The following is a 20,798-nucleotide window of genomic DNA, read 5'->3' as shown; positions in this document are numbered from 1 at the left end:
AGAGAGAGAGAGAGAGATATGTTTGTGGCTACCCCCAGGGTGTGTGATTGTGTGTGTATTGACTGTCAAGTTTTGCCAGCCTTCAGTGTGTTTGGCACTGGTGTTGTGTGCTGCTGGTGTGAGGGGGGTATGTGTGTAGATTCCTACTGGTGTTTGTCAGTCATGGAGTGTGTCAATGGGCCCTGTGTGTGGTGCTGCTGGTGTACTCCTGTGAAATAGTTGTATAAATGTGTGGCTGTTCTGTTTGACTTCAGGGCCTTTCTTTCATCCTTGTGCCTATACATGGTTTGCCTTGCTGTCTCCCTGTGTTGTTGCACTGTGATGTCTGTGGTTTGACCTCACTGACTGTACCAGGCATGTGTGCTTTGATGGTGTGAGGGTGTTGTTCTCTGTTCCTTGTATTGCATGTGATGTACAGATGCTTGTTGTGTGTCTCCATGGCCTTCCATTTGTGTGCAGCCCACTTTGGTTTTCCTATTTGTTGTGCTCCATTGCTGTTGGCATGTGGGGTGTGTATGTGTGTCAGTCTGTGGTAGGTATGTGTGACTATGCAGGCTGTGTGTCCATTTGGATGTTAATTCCTTGTATGTGTTCATTTGGTGCATGTCCTCATTTTTGTTTCCCTGAGTGTGGTGTTGTGGTGGTATGTGTGTTTCCCTGGCCATGTGCTACTGTGCTGTGTGTTATGTGTTCCGGTGCAGCCACCCCTGCAGTGTCTGTCTCCCTGATTGCTTGTTGTGTGGTGCAGGGTGTGTATTTACCTGGCTTGTTGTTGTGCATGGGGTGCACAGGAGGGGCACATGGCATGTGCCTTCATGGGGTATGCTAGTGTGTGGTGGGAGGGGGTGTGGCCCTGTGGTGTTTGTGCCCTGCCCATGCCTGGCACTGGCCCTGCCTTCTGCATTGTGCACTTGTATTCCCTTGTGTTCACCGCTGTGGTGACGTGACCGGGTCATTGCTGCATGGTGGCGGTAGCTGTGTGTCCAGGATGCAGAGGGGTGACTTGGTGGCAGGTGGGTGATGTATGGGTGCCCTTGTGGATGTGTCCCTGTCCCCACCAAGGTGTCTGATGTGGATCTGGACCCTGTGTCTGCCCATGTGTTATGTGTTGTGTTTGTGTTATTGCGTACCTGCGGCGGGATCTGCGGCGGTCCATTAGATCCTGGTGATGTAGCAGGTACAGCACCGGAAAGACGTGTAGAGCTGGATCCATGGCGGTCCTGACCGGGTGGTGTGGACCGGGACTCTGGTTTCACGCTCCGCTGTCGAGCTTCCACCGTCTCTGGTTGGGCGGTATCTCTGCTGCGGTGCGTCTGCTTGTTTGGGTCATCCTAATTTGTGGAGCAGGGCGGAAGTCATTGCGCACGGTGGAGGGTCTCCACTGGCTCGCACCACCATGGTAGCGGGCGCACTTTGATGGCGGTGCGCGTCGCACCGCAGCGGCCGGTAAATGGGCTATGTTTGGCCATACTAATATGGTGGACGTGAGGACCGCTGCTCGCGGACGGAAAAAAGCATTTTTCCGCACCGCCAGCACTGCGGTGGTGCCACCGCCCGATATCCTAATGGACCCCTTTGTCTCTTTGACCCATTGCTTAGGCTTGACTGCTTATGTGGCACTTTTCTTCTTTAAGGATGCAATTTAGAAGGTGATGATGTGGTGATCCGACCAGTCGCAGGGTACAATAGCGATTGAATCTACCTCGTTTTCTTTGGAGATGATCCAGTCTAATGTAGCCCCTTTTGAGTGAGTTGGAAGATCACAAGCCTGCACTAGAGAATGGTCTGCTAGGACGTTTTGGGAAATATTTAACCTGATTATCTATGAGGTCCTTCCAATGTAGATTGAAGTCCCCTAGAAAGATATTGTTGGAATGTGGATCAGAATTTGCTGTAATAATTTCCATTAGTTGATCTACGAATATTGCGTTTTTACCTTGGGGTTGGTAGAAAGCGTGTAGTTTAAAGTGTTGATTATCAGAGAGACGCAGAGAGAGCCCCAGGTATTCACAGGACTCAAGAGGGTCAGAGTGGGCTTTAGAGATGGAGATGTTTGATCTGTGGATACAGGCCACTCCTCCAACTGTTTTGTTTAGCCTGTCTAGTCTCACAATATTGTAGTTTGGTGGAACCAATAGGTCTAGACATGGGGACGATGCATTATTGAGCCACGTTTCAGTTAGAATAGCTACGTCAATGCCCTGGTTCAGGATTAGGTCGGCAATGTCCGCTGTATGTTTCATTGCTGATCGTCAATTCAGTAGTAAGGACAAAAGTGGTATCGGAGGGGTATTTAGAATCAAGTCTTGCCCTAACTTCCACCTTGACAACCAACTGGACCCCAGCACGACATCCCTCCTGGACAACCTACACAACATTGGACCCCGCCAGATTGTGACCGAACCTATGCACTCAGCAGGACACACCCTCGACCCCCTCTTCACAACAGGAAACTCCATCACCTTCAGCCACACCATCGAACTCCCATGGACTGACCATCAATGCGTCCACTTCACCTTCAGAACACCCACCATCCACAGACACCAGCACCTGCTCCCACAAAGAAATTGGACCAGAATCACCGACGACCAGCTAACCTCATCACTCAGCAACTCCACCCCAACCATCGCGGAAAACGAGGACGCCAACACCGCAGCCCGAACCATGCACAGATGGATCTCCAACAGTGCCAACACCATAGCCCCCCACAATGGTTTACCACCGAACTTCGAGAGTCCAGACGCACTTGCCGCCGCCTCGAAAAGGCTTGGAGGAACACCAAATCCACAGAAGTCTACAACAACTTCAGAGCCACCACCAACGCCCACCACCAACTCATCAGAAAAACGAGGAAAAAAGCGATTGAAGACAGAATCTCCACTCATGCACACAACAGAAAATAACTCTTCAACATCATCAAGGTGTTCGCCCAACCCACCAACGAGTCCACCGACATCCCTCCCTCACAAGACCTCTGCGAGAAACTCAGCAACTTTTTCCACACAAAATCAAGAGCGTCTACGACAACTTTGACGAAGACAACCAACACACTGAACCCTCACCAACCACCCCGACACTCTGAAGCCAGCGATCAACAACTGGCCAGCCCTCACCACCGAAGACACACTAAAGACGATGAAGTCAATCCACTCCAGGGCCCCCACGGACCTCAGTCCCCACCACATTTTCAACAGAGCCATTGACACCATTGCACCCATGCTCTGCCACACCATCAACCGCTCCCTGGCAACCGCCTCGTTCCCTGACGACTGGAAACACGCTGAGATTAACCCCCTCCTGAAGAAACCCTCGGCAGACCCCACGTCCTCAAAAACTACAGACCCATCTCCCTGCTCCCAGCAAAAGTCATCGAGAAAGCCGTCAACAGCCAATACGCCACATTCATCGAAGAGCACAACATCCTCGACTCCTCCCAATCCGGCTTCAGAAAAAAACACAGTACGGAAACCGCCCTCCTCGCCACAACAGACAACATCCGTACCGTAGTGGACAAAGGAGAAACAGCAGCCCTCATCCTCCTCGACCTCTCAGGGATGTTCGACACAGTCTCTCACCTCACACGAATATGCAGACTCCACGACCCAGGGATCCAAAACAAGGCCCTCGACTGGATACGCTCCTTCCTCTCTGGCAGAACGCAGTGGGTCAGACTCCCCCTTTCCTCTCGGACCCTACACCTCCCACCTGCGGAGTCCCCCAGGGGTCCTCCCTCAGCCCTACGCTCTTAAACGTCCACATGGCTCCGCTTGACCCCATCGTCAGAACCTACGGACTCAACATTGTGTCATACGCAGACGACACCCAACTCATCCTCTCTCTATCCTAGGAACCCAACACAGCCAGACACAGCTTTCGAGAAGGCAGGGAAACCATTGCCAAATGGATGAAAAACAGCTGCCTACAACTAAACACCAACAAAACGGAAGTACTCATCATGGGCCCAAACCCAGACGCCTGGAACGACACCTGGTGGCCCCCTGCCCTCGGAAGCCCGCCCACCCCCACGGACCATGCACGCAATCTGGGAATCATCCTGGACTCAGAGCTCAAAATGGACCGCCAGATCAACTCCATCTCGTCCTCCTGCTTCCACACCCTCCACCTCCTACGTAAGACCTTCAAATGGATCCCCCTTGAACACAGAAAGACCGTCAATCATGCCATGGTCACCAGCAGGCTCGACTACAGCAACGCACTCTATGCTGGAATAAACAAAAACCTCAGCCGCAAGCTACAGAACATCCAAAACGCCAACGCAAGACTGGTCCTCAACCTGCCAAGACACTGTCACATCTCCCAGCACCTGCGCACACTCCACTGGCTCCCCATCGAAGCTAGAGTCACCTTCAAGATGCTAACCCACGCTCACAAGGCCGTCCACGATACCGGACCACGCACCCCAAAGGACGCTACGATCAGCCCAGCTCTCCTACGCCGTGGTCCCCCGCACCAGAAAGACCAGATCGGGAGGCCGCTCCTCCTTCTGCGCGGCCAGAGCCTGGAACGACCTTCCGCTCCACCTCAGACAGATAAAATTGCTCCCCATCTTCGCAAGAAACCTCAAAACCTGGCTCTTCGACAGACCCCCTCCTTGATGGACTGGAACATGCGAACCCTCCCCACACCCTCCAGCGCCTTGAGACCCTTACAGGTTAGTAGTCGCGCTTAACAAACACCTGATTTGATTTGATTTGAATGTTATTTCTTTCAGGTTGTTAGCATTTAGCTTTTTAGGATTCACTTGTGTTTAAATTGATCGGAACTGCTCTAATTTGTTGATCATTTCTCTTAGGGGTGGGCCTGGATGACAACTCATATGATTGAAATAAGGATTGTGTTTCGGAGTCTGTCATATAACTTAGAATTTTGCGAGGATGTGGAATCCTATTTGACAGGGGCAATGGGGTTGTGTTAATCTTGTCAAGTTTGTTGTGTAATGAGTGTACAGATTTTTGAATCTGGATGATTTTAGAGAGATAGCTTTCTGAGAGAAGTAAAATATTCGTCATGTTTCTGAGGGCGTTTTGCATGTCTATTGCTATCCTATCAGTCTGGGCATTGAGTGATTCGAGTTCAGTTCGTGGGGGAGGGGAGAGAAGTGAAAGTTGCAGCTTGTGTGCAGTCATGGAGTTTTGAACGCTAGATGTATCTAGTTCCGCATGATTGTGGCTATTTACGGTTTCTCCCTGATAATTTTTCCTTTCACTGAAGGGATAAATCAGAACTAGTGTAGTGATCTAACCTAATGAAGTTCTGACCGTAGGAAGTTGCATCCGAGTGAGCCTGGCTACGCAAAGTATTAGATGTATTCGCCCGAAGTGTGTGAGGGATGGACAATGGGCTAGATTTTAGCTGGTTTGCTACTATGGGGTTATTGCTAACTGCTTTGGGTATGTCCAAAGACCGCTTGGAGGCTAACCTGCACGTCTTAGCACTGAATCTTGTGCTGCAGGTTAAAATATGGGGGCTATTAACTTGGAGTAGTGATACTGTCTCCCTGTGCTGTATCCTGTTGTTACTAGTTTCAGAGTTGCTAAGCAAAGATTTAGGCTCCTGGCTATCAATGTCAGTCCCATTTTCATTAATCGCCAATGTACTTCGTGATGTATAGGTGTTAGTATTTTCGGTGTGGTATTTCTGGTGTATTGAGTTAAGGTTATCCTTTAGCTTGCCAAAATAGTCATCAAATAGTTCCAGATCTAGTTGGCTGCCTGGATGAGTACAATGCCATTTTTGTAATATGCTATGTTTAGTGTGGCTCTCAAATGTTTCGAGGTTAATTTTAGCATCTTATATCCATAAGGGATGTTTCTTGACTCTTGGATGCTGAGAAATGTACCCACAGGGGTGCGCCATTTAGCCAGAGCTCTATTGAAGAAAAGTAAGTCATTGATAATTATGCCGTTTTTGGGCTGCAGGAGGGATCTGAGATAAGTGTTTCAGGGTTTTTTCTGATCAGGTTGTGTTTCAAGGTTTTGTTTGCATTCCTGGAAAGATTGAGCGGGTAGACTATAGAGTATGAATTAAAACCTGCTGGTATCAGATTAGCTCCTTTCATCTTGAGGGGCATAGGTGTAACTCGTGCTATATAATTTCCCGCCACCCTATCTAGGTTAAGGTCTAAGGCAATTGATTAGCGAGAAGTGATACTAATCAGGTCTTGATTGAGACTTGTACAGCTAAAGATCCCACACCGTGTAAATTAAATGCAACCAATGGGCCTGCAGCGTGGCACCCACTCAAGTAGCACTTTCAAGCATGTGCGAGGCTTTTCATTGCAGCCTGAATGCAGTTTTAAACTGCTGTGTCGACTTGGCATTTAAACCCCCTTGCCAAGCCCTAAACTCCAGTTTTACTACATACCAGTCACCAATAAGGTAGGCCCTAGGTATCCCATAGGGCAGGGTGCTGTGTAATTAAACACCGGATATGGACTTTTAAGCTTTACATGTCATGTATGTGAAAAACTCCAAAATAAAATGTTCACTACTGTGAGGCCTTACCCTCCTAAAGGATAACAATGGGGATTCCTTATGACATTTAGTAAGCTGTAATTCCTAATTGATAGCAGGTAGATATGTCATTATTGGTACCTATGAGGTTGCAATGATAAACTCACTTTAATGGTAACGAAGTATATTTCATCCCAATTTTGAGAATGCGACTTTTAGAAAGTTGAAATCACAGAAAGGTGTCAAGGGACGTTTATTTTAAATATTTGCGTTCAACCCGAGACCACTAATTCTGAGGTTTTTGAGCATTTATTCTGCTTAGTTTTGATAATTCAAAAAGACATTCATAAATCAATTGGACATGTCTTTTAAAAGGAAACACCACATTAGTAAATCACACAATTGCAACACATTTATATGGGTGATTTAGAACCATTTCTTTTGTGAGACAATATATACAACACATACATAATACCAAACGTTATTTATGACAAAAATATATACAGCAAACCAATGATCACAAGACAAACATCGATAAATTATGTGTGCCAGCCTGAAATTAAACGAGTCCTGCATTTGCACTGAAAACACAAGGCGGACAATTGCTCATTCAAAGACACATATCTACTGTCCTGCCTGTAGAAGGGTGGGGATGCATATCCTGCTTCAGGGTGCTCACCCCATGCCTTTGACCCAGCCAGAGTAATTCCTGCACCCCCAAGATGTGTCCCATCAGTCCCAAACCCTTGGTTGTGGTGCTTAAGGTACCCAGATGACCAAAAACCCAAACCGAGGACTTAAACAAATGTTGTCCCAAAAGTGCCCAGCAAACCAGGAGGAGACTCGGACCAACCTGCTTGTCTATACTCCTGAGGTGCAGTGCCGATTGGATTGACTTTGCGGCTTCTCCCACTACATTTGTCTCCGCAGCAGCAAATTATTTTCAGCGGTCCCTCACCAAAGAGGTACCCGACCTCATGGAACGGTCTTCGGCTACAGCCCTCTGTCTCGTACCATTGGAGATTTTGAACTTCCATTTCGGCACGTAAGCCCGAACGTACAAATCTTTATCTCAGCTTCCTTCCAAGGCCATTTGACAATACCGTTTCCTCCTCAGACACCTCCTGCAGCCTTGCCCCGATTAACTTTACCTTCTCAGACACTTTTTCTCAGAATTTCTTTTAAGTCCAAAGGTAAGCGCTGAATGGGCCCAATCCATTTCTTTTGTTTTTAAACAATCTTTATTGGTATTTCAGTGATTAATCCAACACTGTGTTTCACATGGTATATGTATTATCAGTAGTAGTCCTATCTTATCTAGTTCCAACGAAATGGGTTCTTGTATCCGAACTGTGCTCCATCACGGTTGGCCATATTTTTCAACTTTGATCGAGTCTTGAGTGACTAGATGTCCGTAGTTGGTGCTTTGATCTTTTAGGTTTTAATTTTGAGTGTAAACTTTAAAAATGCATAACTCAGGTTCTAGTGATTGGATTGTTGTAATTTTGTTGTCAAAGAATTTATTAAAATGTACTTTATTTTCCTTAATTGGTATGGAATTTTTCTTGTGTTGTGTTTTCTCCTGATTACTGTTTGTGTGCTGCATAAATACTTTACACATTGCCTCTAAGTTAAGCCTAACTACTTTTTGTGCCAAGCTACCCAAGGTTAATTACACGTTAATTTGGTAACTTTTTGTGGTTCACTTTGCAAGGGATTGCGGCTGTTGCTTCACCAGGGCTCACACCCCAGTCAACCAAAATCCCAAATTCTCACAACGTGGTTGTGCCCCAAAACATTTTTTTAAATGGGGTACAGAAATACATGGAATGACCACCTACGGTGATTGTCAAACTACTGTATGGGAGTCAGAGATATGATTGAACAATTGACTAAATTGGGAAGGGACAAGGAATTTTTCAAATAGATAATATGCCTAGTCCCTTAAGTTAGAAAAAGTGTCATGACTAAGGCTGCATTTAATGATTACATACAATGAATAACTAAGTGGGTAATTATTAGATGGATCTCTGTTTAATATCTTGACAATGACATGATAATTGTGTAATCATTACCCAGGAGTTAATAAAATGTTAAAACAAAGAAAGACTGACTCCATGCTCACACCTCCTCAGAACAGTTGTAGCTGGGAAGAACATATCGGGAAGAAGACTCTGTTGGAATAAAAAGACTCAAGGACTCATGAACACTGATTACACCCTGTTACATCCATGCCAAGATGAGATTTGAGGCTATGCATGGGATGGAGAGGAAGGAGCATTACTCATCTTATCAAGCAGTGTGTTCTGAGATGCTGCAGTCAGTTAGTGGCTGAGTGTCCGTGCAGCTAGAACTGCCCTGCTAGGTCCATGCTTGCAGCCACCCACAGTGGTATTCCATTTGATATTCAGGAAAGAAACTGCAGCAGCAGGAATGCAGAAAGCAGCGTTGGGAGGAAGCAGCCCTGGAAATCATCAAATCTTCATGGTTTCCAGGAAGTGGGTGACCAAACTAACAAGCCATCCTTCCAGGATGATGGTCTAAAGGATTAAATGAAGGTAATTCTAATGGAAGGAGGTGTTGCAACATATTTTTCCACATATTTTTCGCCTTGTTCTTCATTATTTGCTTCCATTTTTGTCCCTTAGTTTTGCTTCTGACAGCTTGATCTGCTGGTCTGTTCACTTGATATTTGGCATGGCTCTTTTCTCCTTCCTGAGCCTTCAGTGAAAGTTTGGTGTTTGCCAATTTTCACATTGCTATTCAATTTCTTCAATCAAGTTTCATAAGCTTGACAAAGAGATTTTTCACCCTTTTTGTGTTTTCCTACTAGTCGGGACATGGCTTCTGACAGGATTCTCTTTTTCTTCAGGCAGTCTAGAAGTGGACTCCGACCATTCAAACATCCAGTGTTTGTGACTCCAAGAGCTAATTAAATTTTGTAACTATAGATCCTTCTCATGACTCAAGGGTTGCAACAATTGTGCCTGGAGAATTCAGTGCTAAAGCAGACTTTGAAAGTACAGCTATTGGATACTCCTCTAAGCTCTTCAAGTGCCACAGGTTTTTCTGGGTATCCTTTGAATTTAAAGACGCAGAATTGTCAAGACTAATCTAAATGGGCTTTTTGATTGGAGTTCTTACCGCATCTACCATGGTCTAGACCAGGGTTCTACAGTGTCGGTCCTGGAGGACCGGATCCAAGTCAGATTTTTAAGATGACTACATTTATCTAAATGTGGAAAATCTATCTGGCATGGATCCGGCCCTCTCGGACTGACATCAGGGAACCCTGGTCTAGGCCTTGGCTAATACTGTTGCTTGCTTGCTGTCCTATGATGTCTTACAAGCTAGAACTCTGTCGAGTAATTGCATAGTAAGCAGTGGTGTTTATCAAAAAGGTGTAATAGATGGTTTGCTGTATCTGGCACATTGTTATCAAATGAGAGTTGAAACAACCTGGGTAGAGAGAATTCAGACAACTTTTTCAAAGTCGTTTGAAAGAGGCAATCAAGGATGAGTTGATATTCTGAATTTATTAGTTTGGTGCAGTTAATGGAACATATATTACAAGAAATATTGAAGGACATGAAGTTTCAAGGAAGTTATTTTAATTTTTTGGATTGATCAGAAGTGAGCAAACACAAGGAGATGATGGACGGAGTGCCACAACTTTTCAGACACTCCCCCCTCAGTCACAGATCTGGTTTGAATTCATCATTGTTCTTTAACTCACTTCACCACCCCAGTTTGTACCCAGCCATATGCAAATCAGTCTGTACCCTGTGCCTCATGGGAACACTCCAGCCCAAACTGCCAAAACCAGGACCTCCATGGACCAGAAACAAGCATCCTGGGACTGGTTTTGGCATAACATCCCTCATCAGCCAGGCTAGCTTGAATCCAGTGGCAAAGTAAGCAAGAATAATGACGGATTCAACCCAGATCTGTGACTCGGGGTGAGTGTCTGAAAGGTTTCAGTGCTCCGTCCATCATCTCCTTGTGTTTGCTTTGATCAGAAGTCACACTGGACTCTTCGTCTCAAGAAGTCCTATTCAAGTAGGAGTTCAGAGGGTTCCTTTGAATAAAGGCGAAATGAAGCACAAAGCTGGATTGTTGTCTATTTTCTAGCAATGCTGGACATGTGATTCAAACTTGCGCTAAAAAGCCATATTGGCAGAGTGCCTGAATTCAGTTTTCTTCAGAGAAAAATTTAGGAAACATGCCAGTTTCCCTGTGGAGTTATATCTGTTAACCAACATGATAGTCAGTTACTTCTATTAACAACTGTTATCAAGAAAGGAGATGGGAGGATTGTCAATACTTTTGCTTGTTGATTAGAGATATGTGATAAGTTCGTTGATCAGGAATGGGCCACAATGATTATATTCCTAGGAGAGCCAAGAGGACTTCTGATGAAATTTGAATTGTGGATAATTCACCACTAACTTCTGTTCTAATAAGAGAAGCCTCTTTGCCACTTCAAATCTTTTTTTGGGAGACCACAAAACAATATTATCTATTGACATTATTGCCTTTCCCTTTTCTGCAATAATATTTGGAATCCTTTGGTTGGAGAGGCATATGAATTGGTCTACACAAACACTTTCTTTATCATAACAATTTTGTCACAATTGGTGTGCTTAGGAAGTTAATGTTCTCACAGTGTTGACATAAATTACTCTACATCTAAGTTAATAGCAGCTAATCCATCTTTAGCACTGCTGCATTATTACGCTTTTCAATAGTTTTTGCCAAGCCTAAGATACGCTTGAGAGTACGACTGTGCTATAGCAATTAACTCTGAAGCAGGTTGTTTCTGTTGGACAAATTTACTCTTGAGTAAGGAAGAGAGAAATACTGAGGGACGATTTACAAGCAAATTTACAGAATGGGTTGCTTGATCCAAATTCCTGGTCTCTGCATTTTTTTTTGGGACCCAGTAAAGATCGAGATCTTCGACCCTACATTGATTATGGAAGTTTGAATCAGATTACCGTCACAGATGTATATCCTTTGCATCTTATGAAGGATACATTGGAGTCAGTTCATGGAGCGCAAGTCTTTACAAATTTTGAGTTTCAAAGTACTTACCATTTGCTATACATAAAGGAACACAATGAGTGTAAAACAATTTTGGTCACTTTTAATATTGTTTATGCTCTTTATGAAATCCATCTTTTCAAACTCTGCATCAATGTTTACTGCTTTATTTGAATGTTAATCTAGTGCTTTCAAAAACTCTTGCAAAACACCAAGAATATGTGACTCTTGTACTGACTCAACCACATAATGTGACTTGTAAGTGTAAGAAAGTGCCTCTTTTTGTATGATGACCCCCAACCCTCATATTTTTGGACTGAGGCTTCTGATGTTTTGACTCTGAAGTGCAATAAGCCCTGGCCTGGTCACTGTGCATGTGCTGTGACCCCTCACATTGTATATATAATTGCCTAATCCCTGAGTGGCATATTTAACTTACCTATAAGTGCCTACTATATGGTGCAGAGTGTTACCAGGCCTAGTATTTTAAATGTCACTAGTGGGCTGCAGCACTTATTGTGCCACCTCTGCAGTGACAAAGTAAAAACATGTCTCAAGGTCTGCCATTGCAACCTAGTTAGGCAGCATTTAAACTGCCAACTCAACACAGCAAAGTAAACCCATTGTGCAAAGTCCAAACCTTCCTTTTTAATATTTATATGTCAACCCTTGGGAAGGGCTTAGTAGTTCACAAGGCAGGGTGCTAAATATTAAAAAGCAGGATGTGTCTTTTGTGATTTACATGTCTGGGCAGTGAAAACTCAGATTTGTCGTTTTCACTGTAATAAGGCTGGTAGTCCAGTTTGCTAACATGGAGTTTCACTAGTTGAACAGCTGCATGCAACTTCCGTTTGGGACTACCAAATAGAATACTCCAAGCTATCAAATACACTGTTACATTAAACTCGACTCATTGCTGTAGTCGGATTTAAAGTACCTTTAAAAAGTCACTACATTTTTGGACTGAAGCCCTGGTAGCCCTTGCTGATTAACTAAAGCAGTGAGTGCCCGCCTGCCAGGAGGTGAGAAGCACTCCAAAGAAGGGGGAAAAGGAGTCTGCTGGGGCAGGTGGTGCGATCCCCTCCTGACTGGATGGCCCAAGAGTGGGGGGCACAGAAGGCCAAGCTTCAAAGGGGATACTGTCTCTCAAAGACAAATGCAAGTCATACCCTAGCTTGCCTATTCCTTTGTGTAGGTAGACAGGCTGGCATCTCTTACAAAGGGTGCTGCCCATAGATCCGACCAGAAGAAGAACAGTATCGACATTTTTGATTTGGGCGGAGATACACTGTGGGACTATTTAGTGCCAACCCCACTGGAAATACTGTCAGGGCATAGGATTGCCATGTTGGAATTTTAGCTCCATTCACTAAGGAGTCCTCCAGCCTCAGAACACTGTTGGACTCCGAAAGAACAGAAGAAGTACTGCACATGCTGAACTTGTGGATCTCAGCAAGAACCAAGACAGGACTTCAGAAAGAGAAAGGGCACTTCTACTATCAACTTTGTGGCGAGACTCCATGGGCTGGACATGCCCCCACTTGTACCAAGGATTTCAGAGACACAAAAGCTAAAAAAGCCTGCACCTGCAAAATACATAGCTGACCAGTAGCCACTGGACTTGCCCTGGACTCCACTGGAATAGACTGTGAGATCAAACCTCAGCCCCCTCATGCTGCCTCTCAGGTCCTGGCCCTTAGCTAGTGATATAATGTATTCTTTGTATGCACAGAGCTGCAGCTTGAAAGCCAAAGGCAAAGGAGAACTGTCTTTAGGTACAGTCAGAGGCTCATAGACTGCTGCTACTTGCCAGTTCTTGGGTAGCCTAGAAAAGCGTCAAGAACTAAGCTCTTCATCGGACTGCTGGATGGCGACTGTTTATCTATGTGGATCAAAACATCAGCTTCAAGCTGCAGAATCACAGCTGAACTTACTGTCGAAAAGAAAAAGAACCAAAAACAAGTCTACGTTCGAAGGTAAAAATCCAATGAGTATACAATGATTGTGCTTCGGAAGTAACACTATCATCAACAAAATATTATGCAGTGAATAATACCACAATTATGGGGCGTGACTTGGAGTGCGAGGAAGATGGCGCCATGAACCTGCAGCTCCGATTCAGGGAGGTAAATAAACTCTTCACACTAATCCCGTGAACAAGGGCGACAAAAATGAGCTCTAAACATCACTGGGATTAAATCGATATTGTTAAGGTCATATATTTTACCACTGGGGACAGTGCTAGCTACTTTCCACGTGGAAGGGATAGCAGAGAACTTTGGCGAACCCTATGGATTCCTAAATACAGAAACATTTTGGCAAAGACAATATAACAAAAAGTAAGTTTCCCAATACTAACTGCTCTATGCTAGATGAAGAGATCTGCACAGCAATCTATCCAGAACATAATGTCCGCAACGCCACATTACTTGCCTGACCCCAAAATGGCAGTTGATTAACAATGTACGGCTAACTCTCCATATAACGCGATCCAACCCTCATTCTACCAGCGATCACCCCTACTGCAACTGTGACCTGTTTTGTTACGATCACTGTATCACTGCAGCCATTATGCTGGTATGCTTTTCCAAGTGATACCCCAGATGTGAGCTACTGCCCATGTGGTCAGAAGAGCAGAGACCTTCAGCTAAGTACAACTAGACACAAAAAACACTTGGATCACTCCATAAATCAATAAGTGAAGGCAGCGATGCTACCTGCTGGTACTGGGTGAAACGATCTGCCAGCAACTTAACCAGAATATAATATCAGCAATGCCACAGTCCGCGTCTGACCCCAAAATGGCAGCCAATTAACAGTGCGAGTATAAGTATCCTGATGCAAGCGGAGACTATATCCTAATCAAGTTTAGCATCTGATTTGGGTTCGAGCTCAAATAAACCCACAGTAGCTCTGTATTGCCACAACTACTGCAAGTGTTATTCTTGATATGAGCAGGCCATGCCAGTACCATACGACAACCATAAGATAATATCCGACTCTGCTTCAGCCTCAAACATCCCTGTCAATAACTGTCAACGCAACGGTCCCTCTAAAAATGGTCACTGATATAGCTAATAGATAATACCAAAAGATGGTAAACATCCCTTGCTCCCAAACAACTATAGGCCAATCTCAATAATCAATCTAGATTGTAAAATATATACCATGATGGTATTTAGTCGACTACAAAAATATATATCCAAACGTATTCACCCCTCCCGAGTGGGATTCTTGAAAAACAGACTATGCAGCGATAGTAGAATTTTATGCCATATCCTAGAGAAAGCAAAAATAGTAAAATCTCTCACAGTAGCGATTACAATGGACACAGAAAAAGCGTTAGATAAGGTTGACTGGACATACTTAAACCTAGCCTTGGAGAAATTCAACTAAGGCAAACCTCTGATGTGCATGATTATGGCCCTCTACCATAAACCAGTAGCTAAGGTCAGAGCGAGTGATACTATTTCCTCTTCCCTCCAGTTGAAACAGGTAACCAAACAAGGTTGACCCCTCTCATCACATCCATTTTTCTTAGTACTGGAACCTAACTTATACCACCTGAGAGAGGAACAAAACATACCCGGCATCACATTTGGTAAAACCACAATTAAATTTGCCACCAATGAGGACGACATCTTATTTGCCTCTGAAAAGGCTCCCTCCATCATAACTGCCATATTGTCATCAATCCAGGAATTCTCCAAGATCTCCGGATACACTCTTAATAAAGACGAGTCCGAAGTTAAACTTCTTAACCGTGGTGGGGTCATATACACAAGCAACGGCGATAAATATCGCTAAGCGCGTTTAGTACTACTTCAGTTATCGCCGGCTATAGCTGGATGTTATCGCCCGGATAACTCGTTATCAACAATGCGTTTCTCCAGGGCGATAAAAAATCCAGCAAAAGCGGCGATGTGCTGGAAATCCAGCGATATTCCTGCAGCGATAGGGGAAAGCTTGATGATAGCCCCTGGTGGTTTTAGCCCACCAATCCACCCCCCATTACAAATATAGCTAAGTCTAAATTTAAGCAGACGTAAGCTTACGGCGATAACCGCGGTTAGCGTGGGTTTTAATATCGCCATAGGTGTCAGGGCACAGGCTTGTTAATACCGCGATGTGCATTTAGCGACTTTTTCCATGTTGTATTCCACAGGCATGCCTACTTTGCATCTCATTAGAGATGCGATGCAGGGAGTTAGGAAAAGCAATGCTAAGACAAGGAAACACGCGCTAGCGTGTCCTTGCTAATACTGCGATGCCATTATCGCCGCTTTTTGGCCAAAAACGGCCGCAAAAGCGGCGGTAATGGGCTTGATAATATGCCCCTTGGTAACAAAGACATACTAGGGAACTCTGGGTTGACATGGCACCCGGACTGTAATAAATATCTAGAAATAGAATTCACCAATGATCTTATGTCTAACCTGCAGATTAACAAAACCTCTTTACTTAAAAACATTAATACATTTCTGGAAGGATGGTCACCTAAATTCCTGTCATGGTGGGGAAGAGTTGAAACATTAAAATGAGGATTACACACCTGGTTAACTACCCCATCAGTATGCTACCTATGATGCTATCTGACAACTTCTTAAAAAAGATCGACAATACTTTTAACACATTTTTTTTGTAAGCGAAGAAGCCTAGCATCTTGCTTAAAAAACACAGACTGTCTAAAGACAGGTGGACTAGGCCTTCCCAACTTTAGAAACTACCAAACAACCTATCTCTTTCAACAGGGCACCAATTGGTTTGTTAATGACACAGGATGTCAACAAGTTTGGGTAGCGGTGGAAAAATCACTCATAATAGACATGCCCCTTACTGCAATCCTGACAATGCACACCTCCCAACTCCACTACTCTAAGTACATCACAAAGAATACAAAAAAAAGCTCTTTTGAAAATAGACTACCTTTCACAGATCAAAAAGTGTAACTTCAACATGGTATCCATAAGGCATAACCCCAAACTCCAAATTGATGGGCAGCTAATATATTGTCCGGACTGGGCAAATAAAGGTATCAATCTAATCAAGGACATTTCTGAGGGTAAGCTACTGCAGCCCTTCTCCACTCTCCAAGTATGATTCAGTCTAGATAACATAGACTTCTATAAATTCTTGAAACTGAGATTACAGATCACAAAGCATCCAATACAATCTGTTAGCCCCTCATTCCCCACTACCTAAATCTGGGCGCATTTTGTCTAAACCATATAAACTCTTCCTACCGAACCCGTAAGGCTCACACTCTAAACGAACAAAAGTGGGAAGAAGAGCTGAACAGCAACAATATTACATTTGACTGGAAATACATACATAGGACTCCACTTATAAATAAGATTTCACCTTTTCTATCCCAAACCAAATATGTGATTATTAATAGGGCATACTGGACCCCATCTAAACTCTACAAAAGTAACCTTAGTCAAGATCCTAAATGTTGGAACTGCGACTTACATGATGATGATTTGGCCCACATGCTCTTTTACTAACCTATCCTACAAGCTTTCTGGGATAAAATCTTCAATTGCATAAAACACACTTTCAATATTAAACCCACCAAGGAATTCTCATACGTAATACTGGGCTACCAGGACACTCAACTGAACACTGAAAATGATCAATGTTTACTAAACTTAATGCACACTCTTGCCTGAAATTTGATTCTTAACAACTGGAAAAATGTCAACATAATTTCTTTCCGGATCTGGCAAGAATGGCTCACCTTTCTTTTTGGCTCTCACCCTGGCACCCACCGAACCAGCCTATGTGGGACTTGCTTGATGCCACTTCCCTTAACTTTGATCCCCCTTGAACTCAGAGACATCTACTACAGTTGAAGTATTTTGACCCACATCCACACTATCTCGAATCACTATATGGTTACAATTCCCCTTATTGGCCCCTCCAGAGATTCAAGCACAACCCTGACACTCACCCCATTACCTGTGTGCTGATAGTTGTTTTTCTTGTGCAGTCATAACCGTGATATGTTATCTGATACACCTCTGTAAAAAAGTACTCAATGTATAAATCATGTTATTACAATGGAAATACATACATGTTGTTAAATACAGACAAGATACGTAACCAAAACAACAGATGACAGAATTTAATCTTGGTGTACAAATATGCACAATCTTGACCTCCCCCCTTCTTTTCTATACCCCTTATGTTTACGTGCATATTGATGCAAGCTATGTATACAACACACTCCCTAATGTAGACCTACGCTATTTTGTTTAATTCATTTCTGGCACTGTCTTTAAGTTTGTTATTCTTTCCAATAAAATCAATTAAAAAAACTACTTGAGCAAAAAAAAAAATACCACAATTACATTTTAGTCAACAGTTAAATAAATATTTTTTCCTTATATGAGATAAATAGAACTTCAGTTAAATCCTTCCTTGTTTTCATCATCAATAATCATTCTTTAATTACAGACAAACAAATTCATTAAACTTCATAGTTCAAAGGTCATTTATTTCTAATTATTTGTCTTGTTTCCAAATAGTGCAACTTGCACCTCATTAAAGATGTCATATATATATATATATATAATCCATTGGCCCCAAATAGAAAGCTTTATAATTTAAGTTTCACATCCTGTTCCATGGTCCGGTTCATATTATAATCACTTTGCAATTATATGTCAAATCCATAGTGTAAGTATGCTCAAAAATGACATATTACATGTTTTACGTTTATTTTTTAAATTGATATTTATAAATCTTTTACAACACCGGGAATCAAAAACAGTCCCCAAATTAAACACCTATTTGGATCTTAAACTAAGAATCCTCTAAACCAAGTGTTAAAAGTGTTTTTTTTTTCATAACAAACATGGTTAAAGGAAACCAAATTCTAAAAGAATATTTTAAAAAGCCATGATTAAAGACACAATTACACAATTATACTTTATGATAGGAGTATCCTGTTTTAAGTACTTTGCAGAAGCCGGTTTCCTATACCAAATGCATTCAGGTGATGTAAAGACTGCAAGAGTCAGTCGTTCAGTTCCTTTCACTGTGTACTGAAGAAAATGTTAAACAATAATGAAAATGTGGCAAAAAAAAGGAAGAAAAAAGAGAAAGGAAGGAAGAGAGAAAAAAGGAAAGAATAAAGACTAAGAATAATTACCTCTTATCTAATCTTAAAAGTCAGCAGCTCCAATATAGTATATATCCCTAAAATGAAAATCAATTAATAACTGTCTAGGATCAAAGTGAGTGAGTGATTGCAGATAAGTGCATGGCTAATGGTGACATGACTCAATAGGGCTATCATCAGCAACATAAAGAACTCATGTGTCAAAAGTTTTAAAATCCTCTGGATTACAAAAAAAAGTCCATTCTTACCTTTTCAGGTCGAGCCTAGGCAGGGCATGCGCTGTCTCTCTGAGACATGCTGTAATCAGTATGTTTGTTGACACCCTGCCTATTGGCTTTATATTGGTTTGTTTGCTAGTCTTGTTAAAATCTCTTTGTTCGTAGTGGTTAATCTGTGTTACAGTCCCTCCTTTTAGTACTTTAGTAATGCCTATACAGCACTGCCTGACTACCATTAACTTTCCACCAGTGGGATGAAGTATTTGGTTTCAAACTATGTCATTTTTGGTTGCTTCTTTTGAACATGCATGTAGCTTATTTTTTAACTGGCGGGATGAAGTATTTGGTTCCTGCATTGCCAATATTTATTTGTTGAAAGGAACATGCTTTTATTTTGTTAAACTGGTGTTTTTAATGAATGCTTGCAAAAATTACCGAGCGTGGTGGATAATTAGATATATTAAAGTGAAAATTTTAATAATGAGTTTTTATATTGTGTCATATTTAGAATAATCTGGTGAACGTGAATGCATCTTTTTTTGCTTATGTTGCCCTTAGTCTTGTTTCTTAACTGTACTGTTGAAATTGTAAAAGACGCCATATTTGTAATTGTATATGCAAAGTGGAGAGGATGGACACGTAGATACTTTAAAGGGCATTGTTTAAAAGAACACTGTTGTATTGTAGCGCATCTACAATAACATATTAAATGTTTATGCAGTTTATTTTTGCTTGGGACTACAATTTAACATTTGGTTGTGTGTTGCCGATTTTTTTTGGTGGAAGGAAAGAATTTGGATAAAATTGTGTGTAATGAAAGGACGTTTTTTTTGTAAACATTATGGAGTATGGTGGCTAATTAGATATATTAAATGGAGTTTTGAAAGAAAGCGCTTTTATATTGTGTCATATTCACAATAATTTGTGAACAGTGTATGCTGCTTTTTTTTTGTTTATTTAGTTTATAGCTTCGTGGGACAAGTTAAATAGCTATTTTAAAGGGAACCTTAAATGAAAGCTTTGTTATATTGTAGCATATTTATAATAATAACGTTTTGCAGAAAGTTTTAAGAATGATTTTTTTTTGCTGCTCTTTCTTTTAGGAATACATTTTAACACTAGTAGTTTAGACTGTTTAGTTTCATCCTAGGTTTGGAAGAGTTAATTTATTATTGGAACAGAGCGTGTGGGCACGTATTTTGTGAAGTTAATTTAAGAACGCTACAATGTAGCAGCTTTTTATTTATATCTGGATTGTAGTTGTGAAGGGAACCGAAAATAAATTGCTACCATATTATAGCATAGATGTATTAAATACTAAAACAAATAGCCACTGTGCCCTGTTTTGTATATAGATTCAGTCTTCCAGAGCACTTTTTTGTCCAACCATTGTAATACTCTAGTTAAAAACACTTTTTCATACTAATTCATTCTTTTGATTATATTCTAATGTTTGATAATAATTTCTGTGTCGTTTTTTTTTTAATAACACATTTTATTGATTTTTCGTGATACCAGCTGGGCAGACGCCCTACATACATACATTGGCACCAAGATAATCCGGATGTTCACAGTTGGTATACATTATTAACTGCAGTAGACATATAAAACAACGAAAACTTAGCGCAGACAGTTCCCAAACCCATACATGTAAGAAGGTGTAGATGAGTACTCAGACATGCAGTAATGGTACCTTGTGTGCGGTCTGGAATGGTCAGGAGAGTGAATTTTAGTGTAGTTTACGTTATTTTGTTTCCATTTACTATTGTATCTGTAATGATCTCTCTAAATGTCTTGGCAGCTTCAGCAGTGATCTACAGTCTGTTTGGGAACTCTGACATCCTGCTGTTTCTGGTAATTCAGCCAATGTGTATCCCAGAGATGCCATAGACAGAAAGATAACAATCTTTACTACAAGCCTCATTTGCGTTTGATTAT

The sequence above is a fragment of the Triturus cristatus genome, chromosome 6 (assembly GCF_964204655.1).
Source record: "Triturus cristatus chromosome 6, aTriCri1.1, whole genome shotgun sequence".
NCBI classification, from domain to species: Eukaryota; Metazoa; Chordata; class Amphibia; order Caudata; family Salamandridae; genus Triturus; species Triturus cristatus.
Note: the sequence above shows the minus strand (reverse complement) of the source record.